The 24,743-nt window shown below is 43.8% G+C and overlaps 1 long non-coding RNA gene across 3 annotated transcripts in view; it reads right to left on the bottom strand.

Moving 5' to 3' along the window:
- The window catches only part of LOC125696724 (uncharacterized), a 116,129-nt gene that overhangs the window by 12,274 nt on the left and 79,112 nt on the right, over window positions 1-24,743 (bottom strand). The window lies entirely within an intron of this gene.

The raw sequence follows: 24,743 nt of genomic DNA, 5'->3' as shown, positions 1-24,743 counted from the left end.
CCGCCTCAGCATCTTCAGCATTCTGTCCTGGACATTTTTGGGCACTTCCTTGACAATTCTGTTTATCCAAATTTTGCCATGCCTACGCCATTATTTCAGCATGTTTTGCCAGTACTTAAAGGCAAAAATCGAGCCTAGCACTAATCACCAAATAAAAAGACTTAGTGAGCCTATGGCAAGAGGATAAACGGGATTAGCATTTCAGGAGGACAGAACAAATACAGATGGGCACTCAACGGGCAGGTTTTGCTATTGAGCCAAGAGTGCCTCAGTAAGTAGGGATAAGGGAGCTCTTAAAGCTTTTGTTTCTAGCCAGAGATCTTCAGGAAAATGCAACACTACGCTGTGGAAGCTGCATGTTTATAAATATTTATACAGAATGTGAATTCATTAGGAACTGTGATAACACTGCTTTAAGATTTTACTAACCTTAGTGAAATGGCTAAAACACGTCTAATTTCAATGCATGTAATGTTTAACTCACACACCGCATACAATCCTTCAGTCCCGGAATAATTTACATTGCAAAGGACCTCTGCAGGTCTCAGTCTAACTTCAGACCTGGGCCTGAATGGCAGCACCTTTTCCAGTAGAGTTCTCAAAATCTGCCACAATGGAAATTGCACCCACACAGGAAAACTGGGATCAACAAGCAGGACAACTTGCTCTCTTGCTTCCTCCTCCAGAAGTGAAGAGGAAGTGGGGATAGGTGACTCTGTGCCCAAAGTTTCTTTCTTCCAGACTGTACAAGATCACCTCACAATCATCCTGCTTCCTGAAATGCCTCCATGGTCCTTCAAACCTCATGAACCAATTCCCGATAGTACTTCCAAAGGATGACTGAAAAGCATCGAACGCCCAACCACTGCTGGAGAGACACCTCTCAGTCTTTCATTGCCAGTGATCAAACCCAAAACTCACCGGCTCATCCCGACAAAATGTGAGAAATTCAAATAATTATCTGCCAGTCCTAATTAATTGCCGTCTCTGCAATCAAAAAACTTGGCTCATCTTTCCGCCTGCCTAGGAGAGGAAGTTTTTCACGTGCTAAAGATTTACGACACGGAATTTATGAGCTCCATTCAGATTGATGACAGTCAAAACATTTCTGAGAGGTTTTTTTTTTTAGCATCAATCCTATGTTGAACGCAGAGAGTTTTCTGCCTGACCAAGTACCAAGCTACTTCAGAAGGACATCGCCATGCTCTTTGAGAAGCGTGTCCCAAAGCTGTGTGCTGCCTTCTACAACTACCCTTACAAAATCAATACAGACCATGCCACTCCCACATGGGAATATGTGGGTTGGGATAGGCTGGGTAGCAGAAAACAATAAATCTCTCCTTGTGCTGGGAAGGAACTTAAGCAAAAGTGAATTAGGTTCAAAGAAGTGATTTGTTAACCCTTCTGCTGAAAACACTACTCCTCTCGTCACACAGGAGGGGAAGGGCTATCCACCCAGTTGATCCTTCAGTTATGCACCTGGACCAAGTCTCACAAATCTGTGTTTAGCTCGCAGCAACAGCACAGGCAAGTGGGACTCCAGCGCCACATTTCACCCAGCACTGGAGAGTAGGATCCCTTGCAAACACACCTTCCCCTTCGACTTCCCAACTGCTCTGAGGACACAAAACAGCGCTTTCCAGGCAGGAAATCTGAGGCACAAAAGGGCTCTTTCAACTAACGGAAAAGGGCAGAATAACTCCAATAATTTGGGGTTTGAAACAGCAATTTCTAACCACAAAAAAGTGACACATACTTAGAACTTACAGTATTTACCCTAAAAAACAATTAAGCAAGCACCGGTCTTTCTGCTTTCTGATGTTCCCCAGTTAACAACCAGCATCTTCTTGTAAATGCGTGGCAGCACAACACGGAGCGTGCTCCAGAGCTACAGCCTTACTATGGCCTGCCCAGTTCTTAATTACAGAGAAAGGATTCTCTCCCACTTCTACCTCAATGTAGATTTCCAAACCAAAGCTAGTAGAAGAGTTAAAAAATGAGTTCATTTCTTCCCATTTCATGGGAAAGAGAGGGAAAGAGAAAATAAGCGCTTCTGGTGCACTAAGTGATCATTTGTCTTCGTTTCCTCGTAGCCCTTATGAATGCAATTGCTGTACTGAACTTGGCAAGCTGCCTGTAACATTTGAGGACTTTGCTGCCTTAGCAAAGTGTCTCTCCTGAATTCATTCCATCCACAGGTTGCTCCCGAACAAAGGAGTCTGTCCTTTTTTTACTGCCATCTAAGGAAGCTCACAGCATAATAGGTACAGAGCCCCTAGCTTTGAAAGAACTTCCAGTCCCCTCTTGGGAAATACTGCAGTTGTAATACATTTTGATACTGCCATAAAGACATTTGGAAAATTCTTTCAGTTATTGTCTGTGCCTGATGTCCTATTAAAAACCTGAAATCTCAGTGTGCGCGCTTGTGCTACGATTGCCATGCCAAGGCATGGCTAATGGCGTTGCCCAAGTTCAAGGCTGTTATCACACCAAGGAGAAAAAAAATCCCAGACTTGGCTTTCCTTTTCCACTATATACATAACTGAAGGCATAGTAACCATAGGGTTTGGTTGCCAGCTTCCCCCATAAGCAACTATCTGTCCTAACATGTCCAGTTAGCTGCATCTTGCCCATCCTTTGGCCTCTCTGTTCAACCCACTGCTGGGATCCTTCAGGTGCTGGTCACATCTGGAGGAGGGAATATACTACCGGATGTCTCTTATACAGGCAAAGAGAAAAAGAAGAGTGATCTGCATTTATTTCAAAACATTCAGGCTATTCCTTGATAGCAGAGAGAAGTACTTCCTTCAGGTTTAAACTAATGAGAGGAGATGATACTAGCTGAAGTAAGATCAAGAAACACAGGAAATCCTTTGATGTTGCAAAAACAGACATGCTATTGCTGTTTATCTAAGTATTTGGTAAATTACGCTTCATAAGAAAGGATGTGCTTCACTCAAGGGTATTTTGTATAGGCAGATGGGCTTTGTTTCGTTTTGCTTAGCTTTGAAACAATTCAAGACTTGCTGGTCTTCTTTTTATTTTAATTGCTTGTACGGGGAAGCTGTCGTGAGCCATTTGGAAAAAGGCACTTTACAGGAATCTCAGGAAAGGAATGAAAAGGACTATTGCTTCTAACTTCTACTTTGGCAGAGGAATGTATGGCTCTCGTGGCGCTGTTTCACGGTCAGGCATATGAAGGCAAAACAGCCCTCTGCACACCACCAAAAAGTTGCATACCCAATTTAGCTGCAACAGTGTTTACACAGGCTTGTGACAGCAAGAACATACTGTGATTGAAACGTGTTTTACTAGCTATATCTGACATAAGGCACAAAAAAGATTCGTGCAGCCTTAGTAATCCCATACCTTTCAGTACCACATCTTCTAGTAACAAATACTCCAGATACAGTTCTGCAAGAAGCTCTACATTAGTTTCTTAACCTAAGCATCGCTGCTCGTGAGCTGTGGGACCAGCTGTCATACATACATTCTCTTGTCTTTAGACCGAAAATAATACATTCTCCTTTTGTCAAACCCTTACAGAAAACCCAAACACATCTACACCCACGCCGCTCTATAAACAGTCTCATGTCTGACAGGAAATATTATGGCCAGGAAGAACTGGCCGTAAATGAAGACCTTACAGTGGTCTCAGAGAAGAGAAAATTTATCTTGATCTTTGTATGATGCTTTAGTGCACACTGAACAAAAAAAGCTTACCTATATTCAGAGAATAAAATGAAATATACTCCAGAGATAGTTCCCTTACGCTACTATCTCACTGTGGACCCAAACCGAATGCATCCAAGGATGCACACTTCGATGCAGGAGATGAGGTTGCCTGCATATGCTCCGGTCTAAGGGGCCTCCTGGCACAGCTAAGAGCTACTTCAACATCCACATCCACTGAATTCAGCCCCGCTTTACACGAAACCTATGTGCTCCTTCAGACAGGCTTGGTTTTGAGGTCACCTTAAAATAAGACACAGAACACCGCATTTGAAAATGTTTTGGTATCCATGGCCATTGCAGCATTTTGACGTGATCACCTGGCACGTGGTTAGCCCTTATTTCAGCTCTCAGTTAACCCAACGTGATAGATAGCACAACTGCAGAAAACAAGCAGTATGACACCTTCTCAAAATTGTCTAAATATATAGCTAGCCCACTGGCTGTTTATTGCAGCATGTCAAGTTTCATCTCTCCGCAAGACAGAATTTCCCCCCTCAAAAAGGACAAACAAAACAAACGCTAATACCAAAAAAAAAAAAAAAAAAAAAGAAAAAAAAAAGAATGGCAGGCAATTTAAGACAAATATACTTTTCCAGCCTTTCTGTGATACCTGTGTAGCTTGGGTGCAGGGTTTGGGGAAACAAGGCGGCTTGTTCCACCAGCAGCTCAGGGGATTTATCTGGTGGAACATCAGACTCCTCCCACACTATGCTCCTTGTAAGGAGGATCCATCTCTCTCCGTGGACTGCCAGCAGCAGGCAGGCACAGCACAATACTGGTGTACTCCAACACTTGGTTACTGCCTTTGATCTGAGCGAACCTAGGGATCTGACATCCAGTTGTCTAAAGGAAGAGGATTTTTCATGGCATCGTGACCCTTTTCCCATGACTCGCACCACCCTTTTCCATTTCCTTCTCCCATACTCCCCCAATGGAAGCTATGCACATCTTCAAAGCAGGCAGGTAATATTGACTCAAGTGCCAATCCCAGTTAGACTGATGAAACAGAGAGGAATTGTGCTGAAGTTATACTAGAACTGCACTTACTGCATGCAAAAAGATTCATTTAACCAGGCAGAGATGAACTCTGTAGGCGTTGCACGTTTACAAGTCCCTACAGTTCAAGTGGTGGGTCCCATCCACCACCTTTTTGGCTACTGTGTGAATCCCTTGTTGGATAATGACTTCAGAATAAACATACGAACTATACATGCATATTAGAATACATATTCTAAGATGAAGCCAAAGGCAATTGGAAGGCTGGAAGCACCTCTCTTACTAAGAAAGATTGAAGGATTTGGTCTTGTTCAGCCTGGAGAAGAGAAGGCTCCAACAAGACCTCACTGTGTCCCGCTAGTACTTGAGAGGAGCTTACAAGCTGTAAGGAGACTGATTTTTTATACCATCTAATAGTAATAGGACAAGGGGGAATGCCTTTAGCTTCAAAGAGCGAATATTTAGGTTAGATATTAAGAAGAAACTCTTATTCAGAGAGTGGTGAGGCACTGGAATGAGTTGCCTGAAGAAGGTGTGGATGTCCCATTCCTGGAGTTCAAGGCAAGGTTGGATGGGGCCCTGCGCAGCCCTGATCTGATGAGTGGCAGCTGTGATAACAGCAGGGAGGTTAGAACTAGATGATCTTTAAGGTCCCTTCCAACCTAAGCCACTCTGTGATTCAGTCCATCTCACACTGGTGACAACAAGTTTTCAGCTCTGGTCTCTCCCTTTTACTTTCAGGGCCACAGCATTGCTTCAGCCACAGGAACAGTCTGAACCCCAAAAAAAGAGGTGGAGGGAAGGAGGTGGAGGGAAGGAGGCTGCTCTTTCACCAAAGAAGCTCAGTGGTCTGGTTCACAGCACAGCCTCACAACTCACTGTATCAGCACAGCAGAGAAGGGAGAAACAACTGCTCACAAGGGGAAAAAAATAGATCTGTGAGGCCAAGAAGAGGTGCATACAGAAAAAGCATATATCAAATTCTAAGTGCTACAGCCATTTCCACCCTGAGAAGCTGAATGCAGACTCCAAAGCGCTCCAGCTCAGTAGCAGTTCCCATTCACTCTAAAGCGTGCAGCAGACAGGATGCAGCCAACTCCCACGCCCAGCATCTCCCTGCCTGCATCATTTCCACCCCAAACCACTAGAAGGCACAAAACCCTAAAGAACAGTAACCTCAGACCAGCTGCCTCAATCCACGAGATGCAGGACCACACAAGGGCTTGGGTGCTGCACTGAACAGAACAGCTCACCTCTTGCCCTGAAGAAGAGAGTAACTCTAATCCCTTTAACCTCAAGGTAATCGACTACGCAAAGAATGATTTATATTACATATGCATTGCCCAAGTATTCCTGCTCTCTATCCTTCCCTTGGGGGTGATATGTTTTTTCCCCATACGTTAGCTGGCTTTCACTGAATGTATTTGTATTTCTCTCAGCAAGAGGAAGAAGAAAAGATCCCAACAGTGTAAATTTGTGGGGAAAATAGTAGGTGATGATCACAGGCAAATGAGAAATCTCCAAAACAGTGGCTGTACGTAAAATTAATATATTTTGTGATATGTAAGTATTGCCTGCCAGTAATTCAAAAAACATCTAGAAGAGTGCTCCATCCAGAAGAAAAATACATCTACCCCTCTACAATGACAAACTCAGATGGTACCAGCTAGAGCGGGACGCAGCACTGCTAACAAAACAGAGCCACAACTGTGCGTGCCACGAAGAAGGCATGGTACAACAAGATTGAGAAGATGCACTGCGGGAAGGAGGGCAAGGTGAAGTGCCCTACACTGGGAGTGAATAGCTTTGCTCCAGGAAAGCTGCCCTTGGAGCTCACCTGCCCTCGGAATTACCTCCAGGCCCCGGAGGTGCAAGTAGGGCTGCTGGGTCACTGCCCCCAGTGCCTCCTCTGGGAAGAGCTTTCCACTCGGAAAAGCCCAGGGTACTTTCAGATCTGCAGAGAAAATGACAGTGCAAAGGCCTTTTCTCCCATTATTGTTCCAGCCCTCCCCAGCCTTAAAGGAGGGCCTTCATTGCACACAACAGTGATTTTACAAAACTGACCAGACTCCAAAGAAAAATAACACCAATCAATATCACCCAAAATAACCTCCAACTGGAAACCTCTATAGGAAACCAACTGCACAGGCTGCACTAAACCACAGGCAGATTTATTTGCCTTGCTGATACGTTTTTTGAAACAGTTCTTACAAATTCCCAGATGAAAAAAAAAAAAAAAAACCAACCCGATGAAGAGAATTCTGTAGCAGTAAAGACTGCAGATGGATTCAGCATTTCTTCTGCTATGTAAGCTATATACTCAGTAGGCTTCATTCTCACATCACTTTTGCAGCACACTGTGAAAGGAGGCAGAGCTCCTGGTGTGAAGGGGAGTGAAAGTGCATTTCAGGACAAACTGTGTGCTTCCTCCGCTGCTTAGCTCCATCCTCAAGAGCCCCTCTGAGCTCCAAGGGACGATGAGGACCGTGCTGACAGCTTTCTGACTCAGACTCTACGTTTCTGGGCAGGCCACACGCCTACACCGCATTGTACAGGGCTGCATATCTCACGCACATCACATCTGTCTCTGTGGGATTGATCTCTCACCTTCACTGGGATAGCAGCCCCTCTGAATGAGTCTATATATGCTTTAACTCATGCAAACGCAATCATCAGCTTGGCTCTGGGGAGTCTATTCTGAAGAGGAAACTGTTGCCATTCCTTCAGCAATGAAGCATAATGTTACAACAACTTTTTTGTTTTGTTTTGTTTTTAAAGGACAAGCTGCAGCGCTACTGAGCCCCAGCAATTCCCATTAAAAAGGACTTTTGTGAGAGCTCTGATATCGCACACTTTGTCCCCAGATCACCTTCCCCATCCCTGATAGTGTCCCTGCTACCTCCCCGGGCTGACAAACCTGCTGCTCAGTTCCTCCTATTTTTCAATGATCTCATCTCACTCCAGCGCATCTTGATGCTACGCTACTGTAATCATAGGGATTAGGACAACGATGAACTCAGCTGGTCTTGCTGGCTTCACACACTGATGGACTTGTTGAAATCTACTGCCAACATGGAAGCTTTACTGCCTTTAAGCTTTTAAGCACAGCCGTGATAGCAGCACTGTCTGCAAGGTCTCCCACACTCCCTACTTAAACAGGATAGAATCTACTGAGCCACACCACTTGCTTTAATAACATAAGAGTCAACTCACAATCTAATAAACATCCTGATAAGAAATCTGCACCTGGGTCCGGCCATCCCACAGTGTTACTGTCTTTGCACCTTTTCACTGTCTGGGCTTTGCCTCTGGCTTACAGAGCATCTTTTAAGTGACTCTTCATGTCCTCTTCTCCATCCAAAACATTTCAGGATGCTGTGTGCTCCTGCCAGCCCACAGAGGTGTCAGAAAGTCTCAAGCTCCATATTTTCCTTAGAAACATACCAGCCCGTTTGTCCTTCTCCCTTTTTTTTCTCTCAAAGATAATTTGCCTCAGTCAGATAGAGGGTGTCACAAACTGCAGTGCAGAAGTGACACTCGCACAAATGCACTTCCTTAGTCTTGCTTTGCTGTGAAATATCCCCAAAAACTCAAGCAAACATTCACAAGAACACACTGGGAGGAGCTTTCTTCCTGTCCAATGCAAGAAGCAGTAGGAAACCAGAGTTCTGTTTTCTTCTTTGTAGGCCTTAATACTGTGCTACTTCTAATCCTAGCTGGCTGATACTTACTGAAAACTAAATAAAAGTCATTCATTCAGTGAACCACGATCCTTACTTTAACTGGGTGGAAAATTCAACATTCGGTAAGAAAATGAAGTCCTCTCTTCTTCCTTTCTGAAACTCCAGTGTTAATCATCAGCCCAATATAAGCAGCACGGCTAACCGAGCTGACTCAAAGCCATTCCTTTCCTCCAATACAGATCTTCATGCTAGATCTATGTCTTCCTTTAGTATTTGCTCTTCGTAATGTTACAGGTTAATGCACGTAACATAAACCCAGAGGAAAACAGAACTCGAGTAACCACTGTCTGCAAAAATGAAGATCGTCACCTCATTCCAACTGGTCCCTGCACCGTGCCTACGTGTCAATGGACAACCATCCTCCTAATTGATGCTTTTCTGAAACCTGACCTCTATCCCCAACTTTGGCCAAAACATACCTGCATGGATAGTTACTCAAGCCTATAAAATATCATTCCACATTCTAACATCGAGGTACAACAAACTATAAAAAAAGAAATGGCACCCTCTCCTTTGGAAACCACACATGGAAGTCAGCAGAACACAAAATCCATTCCCCTGTCCCGTTCCTTGTTCTTCAAAAGACGTGGCAACCCTTGCTATCAATACAAGCTGGGAGATGTAAAGACAGAGGGTGGCCCCACCAAAGAGGACTTGCTGGATGGCAAGCTGGACATGAGCCAGCAATGTGCCCAGGTTGCTCAGAGAGGTGGTGGATGCCCCATCCGTGGAGATGTTCTGTGGTTTTAAATGGAGGACCGCTTTCAGAAAGCCGTACTCCAGCTGCCCCTACAAGCCCCAAGAAAATCATACCATGTTATGCAGCTCCAGCATTAAAACTTATCTCAGGATGCTTCCTCCTACCAAACATCACAGCTCTTCCTAATTCCATGGGTCATAAAATAACCAGTAGGAAACTGCACGGCTCGTCACTTTCTAAATCCACGATGAAAAACATATCCAGGTAAGGAGTGTCCCGAGAAAAAAAGCAACGGAACTGCTTCTACAAAGGCTGCTGTTCCTCTAAATTGTACCACGCATGGATGAAACTTGTTCTGCCCATCGCTTTATTTTAAGAAAACCGTATTTCTAATTACAGTGAAAATCATATTCATGATAACAGTATCTTTGTCTAAGCCAAAGTAAAACCACGTGATCTTATTTAGCAATAAGAGCGTGTGTAGAAAGTGATCGCATCTGCTCTCATTCCACATCCCTAGCCATAACCCCAGAGGAAGAAAAAAAACCAAACCAACAACTGGTTCAGCCCTGCAAAAGCTTACAGGAGGTCATTACTTCCAGAATCACTGGGTTTTGTGCTGTTTTCATAACTGGTAAACTCATTGCCAGGAAGACTCTTTGTGTCTGTCTTGGTGGAGGAGCAACTCTACCTTAACTCCAGCTGCTCCACGACCACCAGTCTCTAAAACAACAGCAAGAGACAAGTCCCAGAAAAACAGCCCTATTCACTGCAACTCTGAAGAAAAAATGCAGACCGATGTATCTATATTCATGCATGTTTGAAATAAATACAGAGAGAATTTCACATGGAGATGAAAACATACATATATGGGGGAGAAAAAAAAGTGCCACTTTCTTTAAGAACACCTGATCCTAACCCTTAACACCAGGTAAACTCCACCTAAGCAAACAGTTGTATCGTTGATGATGTACTTTGTATAAAGCCACTCTCCCTCATAAATGCCATTTCCCAGCTGAGCTGTTAGGATCACAATAAGAACTCCCCATTATTTTTTTTTCCTCACTCCCTTCTTTCAGAAACTCTAGCCTTGTCATGAGGGGCACACAGGAAACTGGCATCCACCATGACCCTAGAAAAAGCTTCTCTCTCCTCAATGCTCTGAGTGCTATAGCTTCCCTTCTTAAGTCGTACATTTATGATACTCCTAATCCTAATATTTTGATCCATTTTCCACTGTAACTCTAATCTCAGCAGATTTCCTTTCATCCAGATTCAGCCTTATTTGAGGTTGCTGGACCTACAGGACAGAATGAAAGCTTCTTTCTGAAACCCAAAGAAACCCAAACTCAAAGAAAGATCACGCTATGCTGGCTGGCCAAGTGCTACCTCCGTCACAGCTGTCCCAAAGACACTCCTCTACTCCTTCTCCCCAGTTCTTCCTCCTTTCTCATGACCTGGCAGCAATTAAAGCCACCTTATTCCTAAAACTTCAGGCTAATGCAATGAATGCAATGACATGTTCTGCTGCAATGCCAAACACGAGCCAGCCGCTATGCTTTGGCTCAGAGATACCTGATGGAAACTGGGTACTCACCCAGGGTTTATCATTCAGAAAAGGCACAGGAGGCCATCCTAGGAAAGCCAAGGTGCAAACACTGGACAAACATCTAGTCAGAAGTTCTTACAGGTTCCATAAGTGCCAAAACCACGGTTTCAGGTAGAAGAGGTATTTGATTTACATACTGCATGTGAGATTAAGGAAAATTAATTTTCCAGCATTCGTTTTAAGGACTGTGTGAATACAAAAACATGGGAATATGCATAGCACATAAGTAATTTCTGGCATTTAAATTTCCTGGCAACTTCTAAAAATGTCTTTAATAATGACGATTTTTTATGCGCTGCGGCTTTTTTCTCTTCTCCATAGAGGTCTGAAAGGCCCTGAGAGATCTTTCTCTGTTCTCTTCCTGCTAATTAATTAGATTTTAAAAAAATATATCAGAAAAACAAAAAGCAAAACCCAACTCTTCCCAGAATTATTTCTTCAGGACTGCAATCAGGCTGTTATTCCTCCAGCAAGCTCTGCGAACCAGGAGGCAGCTGAGCTTCTGAGAAACATTCCAGTTTGCATGTGAACGTGGATTTTGAAAGGTAATGGGCTCCCATCCACCCTAGCAAATTAGTCTCAGATAGGAGCAAATCTTATGCTGAGATCTGAAAAGTATTTTCCCAGACTAGCAAGATCTCACATGGTTCAATAACTGTGTTTTAATGCAAGCCCTGGTGGTTGAAGTTTCTGATGCCTATGGATAAAAGAGCTCCATCCTGAGGTTTTCCCATGGCTTGTAACTCCTGGATGGCTACGAAGGGTTTTTACTGTAATCTTTATTTGCACTGGAGGACGCTTATCCCTTCTCTCCCCCTCATTCGGCTGTTTATATTCATTATGCTTATAGGAATACGTTTTTTGAGGCTTCTGATTCCTTGGGAAACATTACTGAAACGGTAAAAGTTATCATGGAAGAAATGACAAACTCTTATACGTGGAGTCATCTAACAAAAGAAACCGGGCTAAAAGGGCAGGGAGATATTTGGTATGATTTTATAGAAAACTGGAAGGTAGAAGTAAGAGAATCTGGCCCAGCCCTCAAAACTTGCTCCAGATGTTCCAACTGGGCCTTGTCTCACAGCAGAAAGCCACAAACCACAGGTCATGCCAATCAAAAATGTGAGGAAGTCAAGTTTACATTTGGGACACATCAGTTTTTTCGTCTGCTGCTTCACTGATGCATTGTGGACACTGCACACAAAATGGCAACACTCCATCGAAGATTAAGCAACAAAGCAAGCCAGTGTATTGATGACTACAGTCAATTCATATATGAACATTAAATGCGTTTTTCCTCTTTAGGCCTCTCACCTTCACTTGGGATTTGCCAAGGGGCAGCACAGATTGGATATTCAGATACATTTCAGTATCTTCACGGTTTTGCAACTGAAGTCATGCATAAAAGGATGGAAAGCACAGCACGATTTACTGAAATAAGACCCCGTGAGCACCGAGGAGTTATTTTTAATATTCCTAACACATTAAGTGTATGCTATAAGGCATTTACGTAACTCTTCTTTGTTTAGTACCACCTCCATCAGAGCATAAGTTCTTGCAGCTCTCTGAAAGGAGTTCTCCTTCAAAAGCTACCACTACAGAACCTGTAAAACCTACAGTTGTTTAAGAAAGAATGAAAGACTTGACCTCATCATACCAGTGTCTCAATGTAAACGATTTTTTTTTAATCAGCATTTGACTCCTTGAACTACTTTTTGATAAGTTTCCCAATAAAGCAACCTAACAAATGAATGAATGAAGTACGTTGGACATTATTTCTCTTTTACTTTCAAACTCATTTACAGACCTGTCCATTAGCGATCCCAATTGCCAACACGTATTACAATTTGCCTAATGGTACGCAAACAGAGCTGAGCTCTACTGCCAAACTGGTAAGGGCTGGTGTCACTGCCACCAACAGTAATTTACATCAGTCACCCATGTGTTAAACTGCCATTAGGGTACGCCTAAGCTCTTGCCACAGGAGATGCTGGGCCATGCCCTTACGACAGTCACTGGACTGCAGAAAACAGCAGTCACCTCTGCCGAATCCTTTGGAAATGCTCCTTGTCAGGAACTGACAAATGAACTGAACTCCCCTGACTGATGGTCTCCAGATCAGATTACCACAGAGGGAATCTCACAATCACATTAGATTCCAATTATTTCTCTCCTTATTCTGGAAAATAACTCAATTTTCTCCTGTACGAAAAAGGATATTGCCAGTATTATCTTTCCCATCCAAGCTAAAGGCAACTTCACTAGCTTGGCTTTGCTGGAAGCCCTCCTCCTAAACGCAGCACTCTTTGCAAGGAGCTCATTTCTTTCATAGCAGCTGAGTTCCCCAGGCCAGCCCTGACATCCCACAGCTTCTTCCCAAGCTGCAGAACACCCTCCATTTCAGCCAGGCTGTTGTAATTAGACTGATTTACTCTGTGATTTTTATTACCATGCTAGTCAGTGAAGCGTCAATTTTAATAAAACAGTTCCAGGGTTCAGCTCTACTCATCATTCAGCATCTTCAGCCTCGTGCTTAACGTGACCCCTTTCAGCTACACCTGCTGATTCCCCATGAAGTCAAGGAGTTCTCCACACACCCCATCCCTATAGCACGGAGCCACTTCCACCACTTTTCTAAGCACCTTCTACACCAGTTTATCCCAGAATTCAAACAAATTGTTTATTTAAATGTATTTTACTTTTCAGCTATTTCACACTGGGGATATATGCAGGCAGCATTTCCCTTTTTTTTTTTTTTTTTTGAGCCAGGCTGACTTATGAGATTCAAGCAGTGCGAGGAAATCTTTTCATGAGACTGATCTGAATTTTGATTATCTAATAAAAGGTGGAACAGGAAACAAAATTGGTTTGATTTGATTTATAGTCTCTGAACCCTGCTGCAAACATAGCTCTCCTTTTATGCTCTCAAACCGGTTCCAATTTATTCCCATGTGTTGTTTATGCAGATACATTTAGTGAATAGTTTATCAAGTGATTTTCAGATTGGACTTGCTGCTTAGAGTTAATTTACATAAATTGATCACCAACTAACGGTTTGCTAATCTGTGTAGTACACATGCTCCAAGGGGAAAAAAACATCACAGTCTTATTTCTGCTCCATCAGGTCATCACAGAAGACATCGTACTGGCAGAAGAGGAACTAAGAGCAAACACTGGAATTCCAGAAAGATAATCCTTAGTAATAACCAAGGCACTATTGCTCAGTGGGGAAATTTGCTTCAGTAACCTAGGCACAGCAGGTTTTCTATTATGATATAGGAAGACTGAAAACAAAATCGAGAGTAACTGTGCTAGATACTGCACAGGAACAACCTGTTCCTCAGACAACAGCATCTCAGTTTACAGAACACCGGACATGGAAGTGGCTAATGACTTGATATCCAAGAGTTGTCCTGAAGTCCCAGGGGACACCAAGCCCTCTTGGCATCTTCCTTGGATGAGCTCCTTGCCCAGCAGCTTGGCACTGCTGAAGTCCAAAGGGGAAAAGGCACAATCCAGCCCCGGCACCAAGAATGGACAGACGCAGCTTCTTGGGACGCTTCTCCAAGCTCAAGACAGTCCACAGAGAGATCTTGAGAGCTAAACAGAAGCCTTCTGAAAGCCAGTGATCTAAGAGTAATGTTTTAATTACTCAAATTGTAAGAAATACAGAAGGCAAAATACAATAGAGGTGACTCTAAGAAATATCAGCTTCTAACCTTATAATATACAGTAAGGAACATTACCATAATAAGCTCTGAGGAGATACAATGAAAACTATTACAGCTCCAGGAAAGACACATAAAGATGAGCATAACAATTACCTGCCTGGCAGTGAAAAAGGAAGAAAGGTACATAATTTAGAGTACTGCTGTTACTGGCTTTAAGGCAGATATATAATGAAGAGTATTGCAGTTACCTAGTTCTGACAGAGATATAATGGCAATCATTAGTTATCTAGCTGTAAGGAGGACACGTAATGTGCAATATTATTGTTACCAGTCCCTAAAAAAGAGTAAGAAAGAGGGGGAGAGAGAGAGGACGAGAAACCAGGACGGTTACTGGGCTCTGGAAGGCAGAAATTACGGAAAGATTTGCTGGTGCCCATAGCTGTATTTTATGGCTACTAATTCACAGAGGAAGAGGCAGGGGAGAACGGAAAGCAGTCTGAGTTATGTGGTACGAGGCCAGACTTCCAGCTGGCTGCAGCTGATAAAGCTTGCTCACATTTGTTGTAGCCGCACCAACTTCAGGCCCGCAAAGAAGGTAAGGAGGGGGAGACAGGCTGCCCCGTGAGACAAAAGCACCCCAGTCCTACCAGAGTTACGCACGGACCACGAGGGTTTCCTGGGATGTCCCATCAGCTCTCAGCCCCCACCTGGCTGTTTGGAAGCAGCCACCTCCAAGACAGAACCCCAGCACTGGGAAGGCAAGAAGCATCACTTCTCTGTGCACTCTTGGAATCAGGCAGGGGGTCCGGGGCAAGAGAAAGGGATGGTAACAAAGCGGGCCTAGAGAGAATGGAACCATGGTCTTTGAGAGCTCTGAGCTGTGCAATGGAGAGACGCAGTATATCTTTCTTTTGCAGAGAGACAGATGCGTGGATCTTCCTGCGACCTTCAACGTCCTGCTCTTCTCTTCATGAAAGAACTCTACCCACCCTACCACCAGGCCAAAGGGACAATAAAAAATAATAATAATTAAAAAAAAAAAAAAAAATCACTTCTTCCAAATCAAGATGCAGAAGAAGTTAAAGGGAAAAAATAGGCAATTCAACCTACACATAGGGAAAAAAAGGCAACTCAACCAAGACTGCATGAATGAAGAAAAACCATGAACTTTCTCCTAACAAATTATAACGGCACAGCCAGTAAGTAGTGCACCTCTCTGGTTGCCACAGCACTCTTATTTGTTCTCATACCCGCTCTTCAAATTTAAGTTCCAAGAGTTTAATAACTGCTAGGGCTCGAGGACAACTCGAGTGCAGTCAGCGTTCATGTTAGCTCACTGGGGGCAAAGTCAGGTCTCTGAATAAATTCAAGGTCAAGGAATTCAGGAGGAACTTCAAGTCAAACTAGTTGTTTTATTCCTGTTATGACCATTATTTACTCCCCATTATTTCAGGAAATTATTTCAGATGTGTCACTGAATCTCGTGGCCATTAATCTGTGATGTTCCTGTGGAAAGACACTCTGGAAACCCAACTGTTGCTCACACACAGCATGGTTGCTCCAATCAAACCATTTCTGCAACATCAGCCTCAATCAGGAGGCAAGGAGAGACAGGAACAAAGGGGGAAAAACAAGGAATAGGGTGATTGGTGGGAAGGGAGCACTTGCTTACTTTAAGCTGTTCTCAGAGTAATCAGCACCATCAACACTGGAAAGAAGGGTTTCTCTTCCTCTAATAACTCAGTTCAAACTTGTGTCCTCCCAAGGAGCAGAACCACGCGTCACCCAGAGATTTCTAGCCAGCACCCCATGGAACATCCTTCAGCAGTGCCTCTGCCCTTTCTTCCAGCAGCACCTCTGCTGAGCATTTACACTGTGCATTAATAAGCAGCACCATTATCACCAGTGTCGCTGTTCCTCTACACAAAACAGCAGAAACCAGAGCCTTAGGTTTGATGCCAGTGTAATCACATACATGGATGTGGCCTTCGGATCCCTACGCCAGAATAGGCACCTGCAGTCATTCCTCCAAGGAGGCAGAGTCAACTTAAGACCCTGTGCTGCACTGCACGCAACTCTCACCGAGCAGAGAGAACCTGGTGGTGAGACCCTTTTGCTTCCCTTTGAGGAGGAGAGCTGGACACAAGCGATGAGGCTAACTCATAACTGACCTCAATTTTCACTCAAAGGTCTGCAATTACACAGATCAGTAATTTTTCTTTTAGCATGCACTTCTGAAAGGCCCTCTACTGACCTGTTCTTTTTCTTGTAACCAGCAGCCTTGGCTACACAACAGGAATCCTGGTGTGCAGAGTATCAGAATATGACAACATTTCCTTTCATTCCAGTACAGACGGAAAACAAACATCCAAAAATTAAGAGTTTCAGGATAATATACTACTGCATTTCAGTACTTGTGTGTTACTCTACAGTATACACAGCCATTACTGGAACGCTTTAGCTGAATAAAATGATGCACTATTAAAATAATTCTTTTTAAAACATTTTTTGGCAGCTACCACTTAAATATTTCAATCATCGCTACATTCCATCTCCCTGCAGAGCTGCAAATAAACAGACATCAGTTCTATTATGCTGTGACATAAAGTAATGCACGACTATCTAATCCAAGACAAGTTTCCAAGCTTTCTGGTTCAGCTCTCAACCGCCCCTCAGCAAAAGCTCTGTAAAACTTTACTTGTGCATGTTTTAAATTTAAAACGGAGCCTGCATACAGCAGATGGACCAAGTCAATGCTCAGCTCCCAGTAAACAAATGCTGCCTCCATTGCCAATGTGAGCTATTTAATATCAGCTGCTTCACTGTTTTCCTGTAAGAACAGATTTTGCTTTGGAGGCAACTGAATTACTTCATACACAAATGCTCCTTCTGCATCTTTGTTTTCATTTATTTCCTGCTTGGTACCATGAACAGCAACACTGAAAACTAGTGCATGACAAGACAATCAAATGAGATATTTGGCACAATGGCTAATTTATACTCTGTAAGCCTCCCCTACAAATTCCATTAACTGTTCTTCCTGCTTTGCTGATGCTTCATTTTTTTCCTTGAGAGCACAGCAAGTCCTAAAACCCAAGAAGAACATTTCTCTCCTCTCTCCCCAGTGACTGCCATGCCTTAAGTCCCAGAACCATGCACACAGGCAGACCCCACAAGGTAGGCAGGAGTACACTGTTTTATTTTGAGCTACTTAGCAAAGTGAACTGCAGAACAAGCAGAAGAAGGAGGTCAGAGGAGGATGTTGGATCTATGATTCAAGAGCATAAAAGACAATAATAAACTTGTTTTGGGCTTCTTTTGAAAGAAATACGGCTAGAAGAGAGATAATCATAGTCTCTGCTTTTGTCCCAGGCAAGAGGGAGATGCTGAGACACAGCAGCACTTAGGACACCCCAGCAGGCAGCAGGTTTCCAGGCAAAGGCCGTGAGCCTGGGGAGGTTGGGCAAGGAGTTCCACTGAAACAAATCCCACCCTGACTGGGAGGGGAACTCAGCAACAGCACTGATCCTCCCTTTGAAAAGCCTTTGAAATTACTTGAAAGAAAGCAACAGAAGGAAGACTCCCAGAAAATACAGTCATGTGCTCATCTGCACCCCACGCTTCCTCCGCTGTGCGCACAGCCAGCAGTTCAATTACTTCTGCTTCCTGCCCTTCTCTTCTTTATTTAGGTTGCACTGGAAATTCAGGCACATTACGGACAGTTCCCTTGGAGAACTACTTGAACAAAGATCCAAATGATAATACTTGAAACCTGTGAGCATTCACTGCTGGCCTCATCACACTGTATTCAGGACTGTAACACCTCCTATTGCCTTCTAGTTGAAAACACAATCCTCTGGATTTCTGCAGTATTTTTGTCAAAGACTTTCAGGGCATAAGATAGGTGTAAAGTCAGTTTGAGAATGAATCCCCTTGCAAATGCATCACATCCTGCTGTCCCAAGGGCTAACAAGGGCCTAACTACGACACACTGAGTTTCCCCAAGAGAGAGGATTGACTCCTGGTAGGAAGGGGCCAGAGGATTTCACGTGAAAATAATCTAGGTAGGCTCGAGGGTCTCAGCCAGGACAGGCTGGGTATCCCCTATCCCTGGTCCACACTCTGTCCATCTGATAAGCCTAAAAACTTGTGTCAAGAGGTTCTTTGGCCGCTCCCACATGCAAATGCTCATCACAATTAAAAATCACAGGTTTCGACAGAAGAGCTTTCAGTTAACACCATGTTAATTGCATGTAGTTGCAGCCAAGTTCTGGGAAACACAAGGATCTCAACAGAAGTGGGTGACTCCCAGAGGAAGAGGATACTGGGATGGGGTCCTTGCTTGTATAAGGCATGACCTCAGTAACCTGATGAAACGCTGGCAATGGATTGAGACCATTAAGACAGTGACTATCACTCACAGACAGACCATCACCTACTTGTTTGTCCACGTACAGTGCTGCGAGTTCTGCAGTCTTCTTGCCTCTTAGAAACAGCCACACTTTAATTCTTTTAATTTCTGCTTCAAGCACATTACTGCCTTCTCATCAAAGTTCGTCAGCAGATGTTTCAAAGGTTCCTTATCCAAAGTACATTGTAGTTCAACAGCATTATAAAAAACACTCTGTTAAGTAACCAGACAGAAAACCAACATACGCCTCCTAGAAATTAGTTTCATTTTCTTGTGCTTTTTAACTCTTTAAAGACAGCACTCCAAAGCTTTATTTCATTCAATATGCAAAAACAAGAACTGAAGGCCCCTTTCATGAAAAACTGTTTTAAAGACAGCTTGCTGCAGGCACGTTTCCTTGAACCACTCTGTTCCTCTATCTAGAGACATCTTTCTCATATAAGAAAGAACTAAGATGTATGTGGCTATGATGTAACGAGACTTTTTATTGTCTGCCTGTCTTTACATCCACAAGAACTCCGCCAGAGTACATAGAGAGCAACAGTTACACAGTCACACAGTGCACAAACAGCCCTTTAACAGATGATTTAGGAAGAAGTAACACATGCTTAGTAGATGTTTTAATAAACGTTTAAGCAATTGTTACAAACCAGGAGACTTTAAAACCATTTAATTCTCAGAGCTGCTGAATGGAGGACGAGAGGGAACAGCGTACTGTAAATATCAATTTTCAGTGGCGACACTTCTCACCAGCCAGTGCCTACCCAGCCATGTGGTCAATGCCTGTTGTCTTTGGAAGGAGCCCTGTAATACAGATACATCTCTTAAGTGCCATTTCTGGCAGTCTCGAGGGTGCAATTCTCATTACTCATCTAGAAGGAAGAACATGAGCCCTGGGCCTGTTTACTCTGCCATATGACTTGGGCTAAACAGCCCCTTACTACTCTATGCCATTGCCAGTTTTATCTGTCACTTGTGAGAGACTTGCAGGACTACACACAGGAAAAGAAGGTGTTCACTTTCTGACACATGGCCTTCACCTAAATCCTATTCCTTTCCAACTGAAGCTGACTAGTAAAGAAATGGGGTTGTCTGTGGGGGTAATTTACCACCAGGTACATAGGCAGTTCCAAGCTGTCTGGCATGGTGCACAGAAGTACACCTGAGCTGGCTCCTAATCCTGCAGCACAGAGCAGGAGGTTGAGCTGAGGAGGCTGCTCAGCCGTAAGCAGCAAAGGTTCAATACATGATGACTGGCTTGATGAACTCCTCGGGGCAGAGATGTTTTCCATACCAAGAAAGCACTTTAGATTCGCCCACAAACACAATCCTTGTAAAATAACTGTGCTACACAGAGAAGCTGAGACAGAAAGGCTTAGATACAAGCTTGGCGAGTAACACAGGTCTGGAAGAGAAATAGGCTGAAAAATATTAAGGACATGAAAACTCTGGAGAAAGTCACAGTTGTTTCTGGGAAACGTCACATTATTCTGCTATTCAGAAACAAAGTGCTTCGGAAGCACATGTTATGCTAGTCAGAGGATGCCAGTTCAAAAGTAAGATTCTCGTTTTCCACGCTGACAGATGCAATATTTCATTAGCCAGGCTCCTCAGTTTTGAGCAGAGACATTCCAAGCTGCCATCAAGAATCCCTCTCCCACTTCCCTTCACAACAGAACGCGGCCGTCTGAGTTCATAGCAGGCTTTGAGCATCTCCTTCCTGAAAACACGCCTGCTTTGGAGGCAGCACTTTGCACTGTGTCCCAGACAGACTATTTGCCAGTCCGAAAGCAAACGAGGACTTCTGCAGGAGCTCTGGTCTCCAGCAGTTAATATGGCAGTCATCCACAAAAGGCAAGGGGACAGCGCTGATGCAGACAGGACAGCTGAGACACTGATGTACCCCAGGGAAGAGCACACATCTCATTTCACCCAATAACAAGTACACAGGAGCTGGGTTCCAGAACGGCCAGGAGTACGGGTTGGACCACTATAGACAGAGGACAGCCAGAAAGCAGAAGGGTTTTGCCTCAAATACCTGCTTTTCCAATGAAGAGAGCTGGCCACTAGTTTGCCACGCACACATTACCACTACAGAACATGCACACTAAGAAAAAATAAAGATGGGCATATAATATCACTATGAGCGATATATAAAAAATTGAATTAAACTGAAGAATCATGTAAGTTCTGGCAAATGTGATCTGAATGTGTATGTTTGGTGGCCCTGCTAGGCAGGGGGGTTGGAACTACATGATCCTTGGGGTCCCTTCCAACCCGGGTGATTCTGTGATTCTGTGAAATGTCACAGCAGTGACATCCTGAATGTAAATCCATGCAGGGGCTGAGCAGCAGCTCTGTGCAGGCAGCCTGAGCTTCCCATGCACACAGCAGGGCCTGACCCCTGTGAGAAGAGAGCACTGTGCCAACACTTGCTGGCATAAAGAAGAACACAAGCAGCATGCTGACCTGCTGGTTCTCTACCTAGAACAAAATACCACCCCAACACACCCATTTTTATATTGCTAGTACCCCGACCATAGCATTTTTAGCATTACAAGCATCAAGCCAGACCCTAAGCAGCATTTTCCTGCAGACAAGCCTGTAAGCCAAAGCAATGTACTTCCCAAAATCTCCAGCGGGAACTCTGCCTGCCTTCACCCAGGCTGAGCTCAGCTTTTAATGTGTTTTGAAAAAGGATTTAAACACACAAATCTGTGGGAGCTACAAGAATCACTGTGAAACAGCATGAAATTGAATTGGGATTGATCTGGGAAGTCTGGAAGTTTGTTTAGACTGCAACTCGTAACGCTCAGCTCCAAGCTGCAGCTAATGCTACTGTGACAGAGGGGTTTTCTGTATTGTTTTTAATAATATTGACCAATTCTACAGATAGCTGCTTTTCAGTGAGCTCAGTGCATGCTATAAGTAGGTCAGTTGTTAGTTCCAGGCCTCCAGCTCTTTCTTTCCATTTAAGGAAAAAATCCTTTTCTCATATGCAGTAACACTGAAAGCAACAGTTTTCAGCTTCTAGGGAGCGAAACCAGAAGTGGGACAAGGCTTCTTCTAAGAAGGCCTGAGCCTATGCCCGCCGTTCTGTGTGCAGTTCAAAGATGGTTCCTGCTCTGAGAGCTGCACAGATAACAAGAAAAAGCATAGAGAGAAACACAGAGGGGAAAAAAGCTACAGCAGAACCCCCTCACCAAGCAGAGAAAGCAGAGCTATCTCTGTCATTACTTTGCTATTACCAGCATACGCCGCAGGGCTGAGAACCAGCACAAACCTGCAAGTGACAGACAAATTGATAAGAGTTCTCATGGCGCACCAGCAGATGCAGAGCTTATTGCTTCTGCCACATCAAGCCAGTGCTGGCCTCGATAGTGCTTCCAAGAGAAAATCCTCGCTTTTGATAGCTGCTATAGTCACCCCACAGATCAGATGGCAGAGGAATGAAGAATACTAAACATCACCAAATAAAGCAATCAGGAAAATACAGAGCAAATGGGACAGGCTGATAGCAGGGCTTCTAGTCAGCTAGGTTACAGTTACACATCAGACATTCATTTTTCTTCCTCCTGGTAACGTTGTGGGTTAGCAGCACTGCTGTCGTGCTTCTCCATGAGCAATGTGCTCTGGCTGCTCAGCCCTTGAGCAGGGGGCTTCACTGGAGCAGGACCAAGCCCTGCAACTTCAATCCACTGCCCTGCTGAACAACCTAAAGGCTCTGCACAGAGACTCACCTGCTGCTTGTAGCAAGGACTGCCTTAACCCTGCTCAGTTCTCACTTTGTCCATCAAAAATTGACATGCACTAACAAGCAGGGAATCCCCTTCTAAGACTCAGACGATTTTATAAGCAGGTTTAGGTACCCAGCAACTATCAATTATAATGGCCTCTCTATCTTTACTGATAGCCCCAAGAGATCTTTATAAAAGCATCACCCAGGAAAAAAAAACCGAACAGCTTCAGTGTGTTATAACAGCCCTGCTAGCCCACGTGGGGCCAGAGTACATGCTTAAAGGCTTGGATAAATAGGAATCATAACATTAAAATGTTTACTCATAACCTGTATTTTACCTAGCGTGCTCCGCTGCATCCGATTAGCTCCTCTTCTCTTCCTTTTATTACTTCAAGATGTGAAGTTCACACTTCATGACAGTTTACAGTTTTGCAGCAAAATGGTGTTTGAGAGGTTTATTTGTGAAAGCTGTATTCAAAGAATCAAATGCTTATGACTGTCACTGCCTTTGTTCCATGTTTCTCTTTGAAGATACCAGATTTTTAATAACATTCCTGCATGTATCCTACTCCAGTAGCAGACAAACTACCCTGACAGTTAGACAGCAATGACAGCGTTTAGTGAGCAGAAAGCTGTATTTTTAGAGCCACAAGATGGAAAACTGAGCTGTACAGATTATGAACTGTTATTATTCTGCACAGTAACGCACAAGAGCCAGATACTGTATTGATCTGCAGTTACTGAATGTAGGTAACCACTGCCTGAACCCAAACCACAGCAGTGACTGTAATGCCTCTGAGATTTTAAGATGCCTAAAAATCACTACAACTTAGGTAGCTTCTTTGAATTTTTTTTTTTTTTCCATGGGTTTTGAGGCTGTCACTTGAGAACCTTTCAAACACAAGTAAGTTTTTAAGTATTGAATCTGAGAGGACACACGGAGAGCACTTTTGGAGAATTTAGCCCCTTGATGTTGTCTCTATGACTGCAGTCAGAAATTAAGTAAAACTACAGGCTTGACCTCCCTGAAATACTACAAGGTTTGTTTCCATATCTAAGTTTATGGGCTAACCACCATCTCACTTTAACCCAGTTTCACACCTTCTTGTGTTCAAAATTCTGCCTTTCTTCCAGACTGTTCAGAACAAACATACAGCAGAGCAGTCTCCATACAGACACAAACATGGTACATGACTACACCAACCCACATTTTTGACCACATACAAGCAAGTTTGTCTTCAAAAAAAGAAAACTTTAGTCCACACCAATTCTTGCATCTCCTAGGATATGCTCATCTTCACAACAAACTACAGCCAGAACAACAGGCACTACTGCTGTTCACACAGACCCAACTCTCCCAAAGCTGTAACCCAAAGCTAACAGTGCAGCGCTTCATTCCCAGTGTCACAGCTTACTCATAGAGTCAGAAGACCAAATTTGAAAACAAAGTACAAACATCAATTGGTGACATATGCCCAAATAGCAGTAATCCTCTAATATGGGAGGAATGTTTGGAAGCTGCTGGATATCTTGGCTTTCTGCTTGAAGAATTAATTTCCTCTCTTCCTAAACAGCAGCTTACAGTACAGGAGGATAGTCTGAGCCAGCACGAGTGCCGAGATGTAGCTGCAAAGCTGCAAGGACTCACCTGAAGAAAAGCTCCAGCTGAGGTCACAGACAATGTCCCATACTGCAGCATCTCCCACTTTTAGTGTCTGCTCCTCAGCCTTTACCTCTCACAAAATCCTCTCCTGCTAACTATCTGACTATCACACTTGTTTTTCACACTTGTCTTTAGCATCCTCTGTGAGCATTGCTGTGTTACAGGTACTGCACGTTCCATTTTTTGCAGGAACCGCATCAGTCCCAGATGGATGCAGCATCACTCAGATTCTGCAGCCTGAAGCCAGCAAAAAAGGCTTTGGACCAGAGTCTCCCACTCACAACTTCCCCCAAAGCCATGTTTCCAGCACACCCTGCAGCTCTGACCCCGAGGGCAGCAGCCCTTACAGGTAACTCTGGTCCATCCCAGCCCACGCTCTCTCATTTTCCATCCCCTTAACATCTGAGCTAGCAGGATCTGAAGCTCAGCTTAGCATTAAGTACTTCAAATCCACTGAATAGGAAAGAAATCCTCTG

Source organism: Lagopus muta, chromosome 8, assembly GCF_023343835.1.
Source record: "Lagopus muta isolate bLagMut1 chromosome 8, bLagMut1 primary, whole genome shotgun sequence".
NCBI classification, from domain to species: Eukaryota; Metazoa; Chordata; class Aves; order Galliformes; family Phasianidae; genus Lagopus; species Lagopus muta.
Note: the sequence above shows the minus strand (reverse complement) of the source record. Positions and strands in the feature narration are given on the sequence as shown.